At 35.1% G+C, this 12,403-nt stretch overlaps 1 long non-coding RNA gene across 1 annotated transcript in view; it reads left to right on the top strand.

Annotated features, from left to right (window-relative positions):
• Positions 1-1,644: 1,644 nt before the first annotated feature.
• LOC109390479 (uncharacterized) overlaps positions 1,645-12,403 on the top strand; it is a 233,837-nt gene continuing 223,078 nt past the window's right edge. Inside the window, exon 1 of the long non-coding RNA XR_002125580.1 lies at positions 1,645-1,854. This is a non-coding gene — a long non-coding RNA (uncharacterized LOC109390479). The remainder of the gene's footprint in view (positions 1,855-12,403) is intronic.

Genomic DNA, 12,403 nt, shown 5'->3' with positions numbered 1-12,403 from the left:
TTGTCCTTTTGTGACTGGCCTCTGTCCCTGAACATAGAGTCCTCAGAGTTCATCCATATTGTAACATGTGTCAGAACTTTCTTCCTTTTTAGGGATGAATAATATTCCATAGTATGTATATACTACATTTTGTTTATCCACTCATCCGTTGATGGATACTGCTACCCTTGGCTATTGTGAATTATGCTGCTATGAACATGGGTGTACAAATATCTCTTTGAGACCCTGCATTAAATTCTTTTGGATAAAAAAAAAAAAAGAGTGAAGTCAACTCAAGTCCATTAGGTCAAGACCATTCTTGACTTTCAGGATTCTACAGGTTTTACAGACATAAGGAAATTTATTTAAATGGCTTGAGGTAGGGATAAGGAGAAAAAATGTTTTTAAAAATACAAAAACTAAGAAGCGAAAGTAGTTTAAATGTTGTCATGTCAATAGGAGTAGTTTTGTTTCAAGTTTTCAGCCACTGGCAAAGAACCATGTATATTTTATCATTTATCCCTTAACCAGCCCACCCCCAACAATGTGAAAGGACCTATCCATCAGCAGGGTACTCATGTTAGAGCAGGAGGATGATCTAAGAAAAATTCATATTTGAACAGGAGAGCCAATGTTATATACTGTTCTAGAAGCAATGCTTCAGATCAAGAGGCAAACCTGTAGCTAATGTGCCCTACCTGCAGCCTTGGGGCAGCTCCAATACCAATAGCAGTCCATAGCAGCCTCCTCTAAAAAAGAACATTTATAAAACAACAACAGCAAAATGTTTTGTAAATTCTGGGTGGGCTCTTTACATTCTGACAGAAGAAGGATGGGATTTTTTATCTTTCATAATTCCTCTGCTACCAACTGACAATATGCCCCTCAGTAAGTGACCATTTTATTTTTGTTGCCCAAATCAAAGTGGTTTTCTATAGGAGACACCTGAGGTGACATTCAATGTAGATAGAATTTACCTCTATGATTTTTAGCTACTTGCCCAATTCATAAATATGAGAATGAACATTTTGGATTTGGTTGCAAAGACTTTTTGCATTAGTTTTTCATCCTTTAGAAGTTTCTGGTATTATGAAGCTTTCTTCTTAGGCCCTCTGTCCTTTCAACAATAATTCTCAATACTATATGCTAAAAAAAATTGTATCAAAGGAAAAACGGAAACCCTGGTGATCTTGATATTTCTATCATCCCTGGAAACTTCAATTTTTATGAGTTAAAGCAAAAGATAGGAGAGAATGTGTCTCAGAGAAGAGGACAAGACAATGAGGAATGCAAAAGATGGCATGAAACAGAAAATAATAGAAAAAGCACAAATAATAGCAACCACTATTATTATTATACATCTTTAGAAAAAGAAAAGAGAAAAAAACCCCAAAAAACCAAGAGTCATCAAACCCCATCCTGGTGAACTATGGTGAATCAATTAACATGGAAGGGAATGACAGGCAAATGCTTCCAGTAGAAAATGTAGAATACCTTGCCACTGATGATTTTTAGTTGTCAGGACAAGTGAGACCCAAACAGCAGACAGAATGGTCCCAGCATGCTTGTTGCCTTTTTGTGTTTGCACAGTAGCTGTCAATTCCAGGCTCACAGGTAGTGGAACCCAGCGGGAAGAAGGGGCGGGACCCAACGAGGCAGCCTGAACTGAGAGCAAATTTAAATTACTGAGCCTTTTTTTCCCCCTTTTTTATTTTTCTACTCTGCGACAAACTGAAAAGATTCCAGCACGCTAATTTAACCACCCTGCTTTTTCTTTTTTGCTTTTTTTTTTCCCTCCCCCTGCTTCCAGGATAATTAAAAGAGAAACCTGTAAAGGCAGCGTTCCTGTGAGCGAGTTGGTGCAGCAACGTGCTGGTAAGGAAACGAATTTAATTTTTTTTTAATCTTTTCTTTTTTTGCTTTTCCTTTTTTGAAAGAGCTGAAGGCTTTGTCTGTCTATTGCAGTCATAAGCGTGGCTTCCCTGCCGTGAGGGGTTAGCATGTAATGAAAAGGTGTAATTGCCTGATATGTGACCTCCGCGTCATACTTAGAATGGGTAATAACAGCATTCCTGGGTACCCGATGATGCTTCTCTCTGCGAATTGACTAGTCACCCAGTTGCAACAGGGCTAAGATTGTCGCACTACGGCAAGTTGTTCGTTTCAGGTTGGCGTTTCAGTGTCCTGTCAGGGAGAATTCTTGAGTTGTCCAAGTGACTCGCTTACAGGGGTGTCATAGGTTTTAATAGGTTCGTGACAGACCAGAACTGTTCTGCTGTTTACTCACCAAACAGGAAGCACAGTGATGAAACTTTTTTTTTTTAAGTAACACTATAATTATCATAGACTTCCCAAGTCCACATAATGAAATGGACTAAAGTGAGTGCTGAGTGAAGTTATTTTAATCTCTTTCATCTGGAACTAGTCAGGAGTTCATTAAACAGTCAATTGTGGAAAGCCTAGATCATTCCGGGACCTTGAACTTGAGATGCTAACTTTATTCTTTAAAAGGACAAATTTTAATTCAACCCAATTAAATTCAACAAGTTATTTCTATATCTGCTGCCTGGGACTGGTGTTAATAATGTTCTTGCCCATTATTCTGTAATGAGGACAAACTGAAGCTAGATGGTGTAAATTTTCAGCCATCAGCTATTCTTACTACCTTTAGAACTGACCAGCTCATTTAAGACACATTTCAAAATGCATGACTGCTGACTATAACATAAAGTTCTCCAGATTAAATTTATGATCAATGTACTCTATTCCTTCCATGCATGTGAATTTTGTTGATGTCAGTTAGCAACTATAGTCAGTACATTTTAGACTGCATTTTGATATTATAAAGGGAAGAAAACATAGAAATTATATCTTTCTTGCAAACTAAACATGACATTTGAGAATATATCTGTGTGGCAAACTTTTTTTGAGCTTACCCAGATTCTAGTCTCTGAAGCTAGAAACATGGAAAGATTTATTTTGCTTGTCAATGAGTCTGCTTGAATTTGGATCAACAACCTTAGGATCAAAGATTTTCTTTTCTTTTCTTTTTTATTTTTATTCTTTGCCTTTAAAAACATGTATTAAATTTCAAGGGACATTTTCTACTATTCTTCAATGTTGTTTATAAACTGTGGTAGTTTTTGTTTTGGGGTTTTGAATAGATAAGTAAAAATGTAATGGGGAGATAGTCAAAAAGAGAATGTAGTTACCCATTGTCCATGAGGATCTTTTTCTAAAGAAAAACTCTCTATGAAAGTTTGTATCAGGTGCCATTTACATCTGATAGAGAAGGTGGCAATTCATACACTGGTAACATTTGGTTTCTAGCCTCTGTAGCTATTCTCTCTAATTGTGTCATTTCTACATTTAACAGCTCTGAACTGTGCCCCCCACCCTTTGGGTCCTCACCGATGCCCCCCAGATCGCTTGAAATGTCTTAAAGGACATTGGAGCATTAGCAAATGTCAATTGTTAGAATAATTTCTGCCTCATACAACAAGAGATAATACTATGGATTTAATGGTTCATTTTTTTAAAACCTGTTTTTATCTACCAGTAACTGTCTATTAGGGACATTTCAGTTATAATTGGAATAAATTGTTGCCCAGTAACAAGCAAGTAACTCTGAAGCTACTTTCCATCGAATCAGTGACTAGAAATAGCTACAAAGAGCTAAATGCAAGTCAAACCGCAGCACTTGGCTTTTATTTTTTTTAAAAAAAATAATTCATTTCTTTATAATTTTATCATTGTACTTAAATTCTTAAATGTTTTACTCAAGGTACCTCTTTTGAGAATCTCTAATTGACCAGAATCCTGTTTGTGAAGAATAAGGACCAAAAGACCTTTGAAAAAAAAAATCTTTCTGATTCAAAACAGGAATGAGATAGGATAAGCAGAACCTCTCAGACTAGGAGTGTTAACAAGATCCTGGGCTAGCAATACCATTATATGTGAAGAACTGCTATCATCTCTTGCAGAATGTAATGTGAAATTATGGGTTTCACTGTAGGACTCTGTCATTTGAACTAGTAATCAGTTCATAATTCTATAGATTGCTGCAGTTAAAATGATGCTCTCCCCCATTAATAAAATATTGAATAACACTGAAATTACTTTCGTGAGACTTGACCCTATTTTTTTCAGTAGAAAAAGGACCAGGAATAACCCCAAATTCTGATATCTAAGCATGCAGAATACCAGAATGTCTTCTACCTTCACTGAAGTGCTATGACATTACAATTTCAACCGCAAAATTCTTTCACAATCGTTCTGCATTTGCCATTTAACTCTTGTGACGTTTGGGATTAGTTTTCACCTTGTAATTGTACAAGGTGTTAAAATAGAAAATACTTATGGAGAGAGTAAGCACTGTTATTTTACACACAGACATACAGACAAAATCATATATGATGTCAGAATGAAAATACAAAGGCACCATAAAAGTACGAGTAATGCTTTCTGATAATGTGACACTGGACATTTGTTCAATTCGTTATAAATGTTTACTGAATATCAACCATGTTAGGCTCTATGGGAAACTGAAAAATGAAAAAAACATATATTGGTCCTTAGCGGAATTACCAAGTAGTAGAAGTTCAACTAATAGACTAGAAAGTGTGATTTGATTAATTAGCCAATGATGAACTTAGCTTTGTGTTAGGCTCTCAGGACCAAGAAAAATTATAACATATTGTTTCTGACCTCTTGGACCCGGCACATTCTTTAGTTTCCACATTTGCTTCAGTTCTTTTTCTATAGCCATATGTGTGTTTTCTCTTTCTTGTGTTTTTAAAGAAATTATTATTGATACCAATAATCTTAATATCTGTTTTAATTCACTGTAAAAGAAAAGAAGCAATATCAGGAAATATCAATGCTAATCTCTAAATGCCCACTGACCTTGTTCCTCAATCTTCTTAGGCCTCTATCTCCTCATCTTTACAAAGAGGAAGTGGCTGCATCCAACAGTAACATTTTTGGGTTCCTCCTAGCTGACGATGGGCCACTTCCAAGGAAGAGAGAGAGAGAGAGGAATGTTACTTAAGGCAGGCACTGGGGTCCAGTGGTTTAGACAAAACATAAGAGAATTATCCATGAGTAAACTACAAGTTCTAGCCTCTGGATTTGTGCTGAGTTGGTCTGTGGTTATGCCAACCTTTTGATGTCAGGCACTCCTCTCTCTTTGCTGCCATGCAGTGCCCACAAGACTAGAGAGAAACACTGCAGCAGAACAGTGAATGTGTATAAAGAATGCTGTTCTGCCATCTATTGAGATGTTTCCATATGTGACCCAAGACAATAAACAGAATGTGTCTCTCCTTAAAACTAAAATGTAGAACAGTGCTTTGCTTTGCTTTTAATTGATGTAACATTGGTTAATAACCTTATATAAATTTCACGTATACAAAATTATAATTTGATATCTGTATACTCTATTTCATGTTTAACACCAAAAGTCTAGTTTCCATCCGTTACCATATATTTGACCCCCTTTACCCATTTCAAGCTCTCCTCACCTCTTTTCCCCTCTGGGAACCACCATTCTGTTTTATCTGAATTTGTTTTTGTTTTGTTTGTTCATTTGTTACCTTTTTTTGGTGTGTTTTATATCCCACATGTGAGTGAAATCATATTATTTTTGTCTTTTTCTGTCTGACTTATTTCACTTAGCATAATACCCTCAAGATCCTTCCATGTTGCTGCAAATGGCACCATTTTATCTTTTTTATGGCAGAGTAGTATTCCAAGCAATGCTTTTCTTAAACACAAAAACATTCTTATGTGTATATTAGTATCTACCTCTGACACTTTAGAGTAATGAAATATTTTAAGTCATAGTTTATAACCTATACACTAATAATATAAAGGATAATATAAATGTAAATTTAGAATATTTCTAATGCCTAATTCTAAACATTTTCTAATGTATCCATCTCTATTACCTGAGTAAATATATAAACGCTTAGTTTACTAAATCTCATAATCCTTTTGTTTTCTTCCTGCCTCCCTGATTTCCTATTGTTTTTACAAAAAAGAAGATGGAAAGATACATGGATACATGGGATAGATACATATGAGAAACTAATATACATTTTTTTTCTTTATTCCCATCCAAATATTATTTAATCTTTTAGAAACCCAGATTGTTGGGAGGAGGCAGAGAGAAGATTAGTTGTTCCTAGGTTATTTCTGTTGGAAGAGTGGCAAGACCAAACGACTGGTGATTTCTTCATTGATTGATTGATTGATTCATTCATTCATTCATTCATTCAAAATTCTTTCTTATATGTCAGTTCTATAAAAGTCACTGGTATACCCTGATTAAAGAAACATATATGGTTCTGTCCTGAAGAAGCTTGAACTATAAGACATTTTTAAAGAAATGATCACAAAATATATAGTTACAAGTAGTGTTAAGTGCTATGAAGGAAAAATTCAACCGCTGTGATATAAACTGCAGGGGAGACTAGTTAAAGTTGGGGGGCTCAGGGAAAGCTGTTTTAACCCAAAAATGTATATGTTAATTCTTTCTAAAATTCAAAAATGTATATACACATTTCGATTTTCTCATGCCTTTGGGTAGTGCAGTTAAGACAGTCCTTGACTTACCTGGATTATTATAACAACTTCCTGCCTGGCCCCATGCGTCCACCACACTCTCTTCTTAATTCAGCAGTCTGAGTGATCCGTTAGAAAGAGAAATCAGGTTATGTCCCTCCTCTAGTCAAACCACTGAAATAAAGATACCTTAGCAACTGATAACAGTGTCGGCCTCCAGAAAGGGAAATAGGATTCCTGAGGCACAGAGGTGAGAGGAAGGCTTGCCTTTACTCCATACCCTTTTGCACCTTTTAAATTTTAAAATATTTCTGCATTACCACAAGATGAAATAAATGATTTTAAATTAATTGACATTTATAAAGTCTCTCCAATGCTTTTTATTTCATTCAGAGTAAAAGTCAATTTCTTATAAGGGCATCCAATGTCTGTACAAGTGTGAGTATATAATTTTTCAGTTAAGCCTGGGCACTTTTGAGAGTGAAGGGCGATAATAATTACCATGGGACAGACAGCATAAAATAGTGTTGTCCAGGGCCAACAAGAATATACCTAACCCTGTACACCACCCTGAGCCTCTTGCCTTACTCCTAATTCCCCTTGTATGTCAGCCACATTCGTGGACTTAGACACAGAGCACACTAGGTATTCTCTCACCTCAGGACCTTTGCACTTGCTCTCCTCTAGACCTCGATCATTCTTCTTCTCGATATCCATGTGAATTTCCTGCTCACTTCTTTTATGTTTTGCCCAAATGTCACCTTCTCTGACCACCCTGTTTAAGTATGACTCACCCTAACCTTCCCTTGTTTATTTACTCCCAAAGAACATATCACTTTCTAATATAGTATGTCATATACTATACTTTGTAATTTGTTTATTATTGGACTCTCTCAGTTAAAATAGATGTTTTAGGAAGGCAGACATTTTGGTCTGTTCTATTTACTGATGAATTCTTAGCATCTAGTTAGACCCGTCGCATAACAGGTACTCAGTAAATATTTGTTTAATGAATGTTGGATGCTATAAAAAATGTTAATATCATCCTAATCAATAGACTTAGGAGTATGTTCCAGGCTGGATTCCAGAAGCTGGGTCTGAGTGTAGAAGTGCAAGAGACTGTCTCAGAGATGTGGGGAATGGAGTTGGGGACTCTCAGGGAGATTCAGAAACAGAGAAGGCCAAAAACAAACAGAAGATCCAAATAAGAATCAATTCCAATGGTGCAGATGAAGATCTAGAGAGGTGGAGACATAGGACATAATCAAAGGTGATAAGATGCAATGGTGGGTTTCTGGCAAGTGAGGGCAGTAATGGAGAGACTTCTATCCTGTGCAGAATATATTGTATGTTCTATCTCTATACAAAATATATTGGAATGTGGGCTGGATCATGTGGAGTAAGTTAGATCTTTCTTACTCTTAACTGTGGCTTCACTCAGATCCCTGGAAGACTTTCTTAAGGAACTGTAGTTGACTTGAATAGTCATGAGCTGATTTAGTAAGTGATAGCCATCTAAAACAAAGCAATGTTCAAAACAATTGGGAAACATTTTACTGAAGTTATTTTTATAACCACATTGTACAGCATGACATTTTCTGTATACTTTTTAAAGTAGCACTTTACTTCTTTTTTATACTTTCTAATCCCTTCACCTTCTCCCCTATCCCCAACCACCCTCCCTTCTAGCTACCCTCAATTTTAAATCCGTATCTCTGAGTCTATCTGTTTTGTTTGCTCATTTATTCAGTTCTTTAGATTCCACATAGAAGTGAGATCATATGGTATTTGTCTCTCTCCATCTGACTTATTTCATTTAGCATAATGTTCTCTAGGTCCATCCATGTTTTTGCTAATAGTCAGATTTCATTCTTTTTTATAGCAGAGTAAGACTCCATGGTAAAAATGTACCACCATTTCTTTATTCAGTCACCTATTGATGGGCATTTCAGTTGTTTCCACATCTTGGTTATTGTAAAAAGCGCTGCAATAAACATAGGGATGACAGATGGGCACTGGACTTATCAGGGGGATCACTTCATAGACTGTGTAGATACCTGACCACTGTACTGTACACCTGAAGCTGAAGTAGAATAATATTGAATATCAACTATAATTAAATATATGTATATATGTATATATATATATATGTATATATACATATATATATTCAATATATAAATAATTATATTTATACTTATATATGGTCATGGGATATAAAGTACAGCATAGGGAATATAGTCAATGGTATTGTAACAGCTTTATACAATGTCAAAGGGGTAGTTGACTTGGGGGTGTTATCACTTTGTGAGGGGTGTAAATGTCTAATCATGATGTTATTTTGTAAACCTGAAACTAATATAACAAAAAAAAGAAAAAAACTCATAGAACTGTATATTTAAGATGAACTTTATTATATATCTATTAAAACTCAATAAATCTATCTAACAAAAAAGAAAAATAAATAAATCAACAAACAGTGAGAAAAATAATACTAAAAATAAAGCAGCACTTGAGCAGTATATTTAGCATTCCTGAGGACCTATTAGTCATGGGATGATGTAAGCAGGCCATGGAGAAATGGACAAAACAAATTATTTTGTTCATCTTTGATTCTACTGTATTTGTATATTAAAACAGCCCTTTTGTTTTGCAGACGATATTCAGAGATAATACTCTCTGAATATGCATCTTTTTAAAAGGTGATTATGAGAAAATAAAGGTGTGGTGACTTGCTTTCCTGGCCAGGAGATACTTTGAAGATGTATGATTTTCTAACTCTTTTTATTATGCTAGACCTATTGTCTATCTAACCTATTTAACTGAAGATATTTGGTAGGGATTTTAATCAACCAAATTGATAGGTAATTTAGATATGATATACTACACCTGCGGTAAGTGTACACGTGTATACCTGACAAATCACCACAACAATCAAGATACATTTCCATCTATACAAAGGTTTCCTTCTCTCCGTTTACATCATCCCAATCCTCCACACCTAGCCTTTAGGCACGGATTTGCTTTCTGTCACGATAGATTAATTTGCATTTTATAAGCTTCTGTGTAAATGGAATCATCCAGTACAAGTACTCTTTTGTGTCTGACTTCTTTCACTCAGCATGATGCCTTTAAAATCCTTACAGGCAGGTACATCAGAAGACTTTTTATTGCTGAGTGGCACTCCATTGCATGAATATGCCACATTTTGTTTATCCACTCACCTGTTGGTGGACATCTGAGTCCTTTTTAATTTGGGAGCTATGATGAGCAAAGCTGTTGGAACATTCATATTGAAGTCTTTGTGTGGCCATAAGTGTTGTTTCCTCTAGGGTAAATGCCTAGAGGTGAAAATGCTGGGTCTGATATGATAGGTGTATGCTTAACTTTATAAGGAGAAATCAAGCAGTTTTCCAAAGTGTTGTAAAATGTTATGCTTCCACAGGAATATAAGAGGGTTCCAGTTATTGAACATCTTCACCAATGGTTGGTATTGCCAATCTTTGCCATTAAATCATTCTAACGGGTATGTAGTGATTGTTCACTGTGGTGGTAATCGGCGTTCCCCCGAGAAGTAATGATGTTGAACATCTGTTCATGTATTCATTGCCTTATGTGAAGTATCTGTTCACTATTTCAGTCCACTTTTTATTGTGCTATGTGTTCTTTTAATAGTGAGTTGGAAGCGTTCTTTTCATAGGTTTTTCTTTTATGGTTCATACACTTTACTTTCTCTTTAGTAAAACTCCTATTAGAAGATCTTTCACCTATGTTTTCCTTTATAAGCTTTATAATTTTAGTTTTCATTTTAATGTCTACATTTGGTATGAGGTAAAAATAAGGTTCCTGATTTTTAATCTATGATTATCCATTACTGAAAAACTTACGCTTTCCTCCATTTAATTACATTGGACTATGTGCCAAAAATCAATTGACCATAGATATGTTGATTGCTTTCTGGAATCTTTATACTGTACTATTTAGTTATGTATCTATGCTTTCACTAATTCCACATTGTGTTGATTGCCCTAGCTAGTAAGTCATGAAAACAGGCAGGGTAAGTTCTCCAACTTTGTTTTTATTTTTCAAAAAATTTTGGCTAATCTAAGTTATTCTCATTTCCATATAAATTTTAGAATTGGCTTGTAAATATTTTCTCCAAACAAAAAGCCTGCTGAAATTTTTATTGGAGTTGCACTGAATATACAGTTCCATTTTAGAAGAACTGACATTTTAACTACATTGAGTCTTCCATTCATAAACATTTATTTAGTTGCTCTCCATGAACTTAGTTATTCCTTAGCTTCAATGATGGATTGTAGTTTTGAGTATACAAGTATTTCACCATTTGTGTTAAATTTGTCCCTAAATATATAAAGTTTTTGGATGTTTTTGAAATGGAATTGTATTTTTTATTTCACTTTCAGACTTTTCTTGTTGTTATATATAAATACTATTGGTTTCTGTATACTGACCTCCTATACTGCTATCTTAACAAATTCATTTATTCATTCCAGTGGGTATTTTTTGCATATATAGTTCTTAGGGTCTTATAAATATACTGTCAACTCTGAGCAAAACACTTGATCCTTTCCAATCTGTATTTCTTTTACCCCTTTTCTTAATGGATTAAATTAGCTAGGATTTTCATAAGATGTTGAATAAAAATAGCAAAAGTGAATGTCCTTGTCTGGGTTCCAATCTTAGGGGGAAAACATTCAGTCTTTCTCCCCAGAGTGTGATTTTAACTGTAGGTTTTTCATGCATACCCTTTATCACATAGGAAAGTTCCTTTCTATTCCTAGTTTGCTGAGAGGTTTTACAATAAAAGGGTTCTGTCCTTTTATATGCTGAGGATTTATTTGCTAATATCTTATTAAGGATTTTTGTGTCTCTGTTTATGAGGGATACTGGTTAGTACCTTTCGTTGCTTGTAACGCCTTTGTCCAATGTGCTTTCAGTGTAATACTGATCTCATAAAATAGGTTAGGAAGTATTCCTTACTCTTTTATTTTCTGAAAGATTTTGTGTAGGGTTAGTTATTTTTGTTTTTGTTTGTTTGTTTGTTTTTCCTTCTTTAAATGTTTGATAGGATATTATCAGTAAGTTATTTGGGCCTGAAGTTTTCTTTGTGGGGAGACTGTTAGTTACAAATTCAATTTCATTCATAGATACAGAGTTATTTAAATTTTCTGTTTCCTCTTATGGTAGCTTCGGTCATTTGTGTTATTCAAGGGATTTGTATATCTCATCTGAGTATTGCAAGTATTGCCATAAAATGTACATCATAGTCCCTATCTTCTCGATGTTATAGGATCTTAGTAGTATCCCCTCTATCTTTCTTCATATTAGTATTTTGTGTTTTCATCTCTTTAAAAAGAACCCATCTATTAGTTTTCTATTTCTGCTACAGCAAATTGCTGCAAACTTCATGGCTTAAACAATACAAATTTATCATTATAGTTCTGTATGTCATATACCTCACACCGCTCTCTCAAGGCTAAAGTCAAAGTGTCAGCAGATTGTATTCCTCAGACTGTCTTTTTCTATCCCTGAGGCCATATTGCAATTTCCAATTTGTATTGTCTCATCCCTTCCCCTTCTCCTTCCTCCCCACCCCCTCCCAACTAACAATCCTCAGTTCTTCCTCTGTGTCTCTGAGACTATCTCCATCCACTTCTCCCATCCATTCAGTTCCTTAGTAAATATTTCTTAGGGGGCCAGATGGACCCATGTCCTTTTGGGGAGTCCACTTCATAGTCAATGTAGAGGCCTGACCACCGCATTGTATTTCTGAAACTGATGTTGAATAATACTGTATGTCAACTATAATTATATATATATATATATATACATATAG

This window comes from Hipposideros armiger, unplaced genomic scaffold (assembly GCF_001890085.2).
Source record: "Hipposideros armiger isolate ML-2016 unplaced genomic scaffold, ASM189008v1 scaffold_271, whole genome shotgun sequence".
Taxonomy (NCBI): domain Eukaryota; kingdom Metazoa; phylum Chordata; class Mammalia; order Chiroptera; family Hipposideridae; genus Hipposideros; species Hipposideros armiger.
Note: the sequence above shows the minus strand (reverse complement) of the source record. Positions and strands in the feature narration are given on the sequence as shown.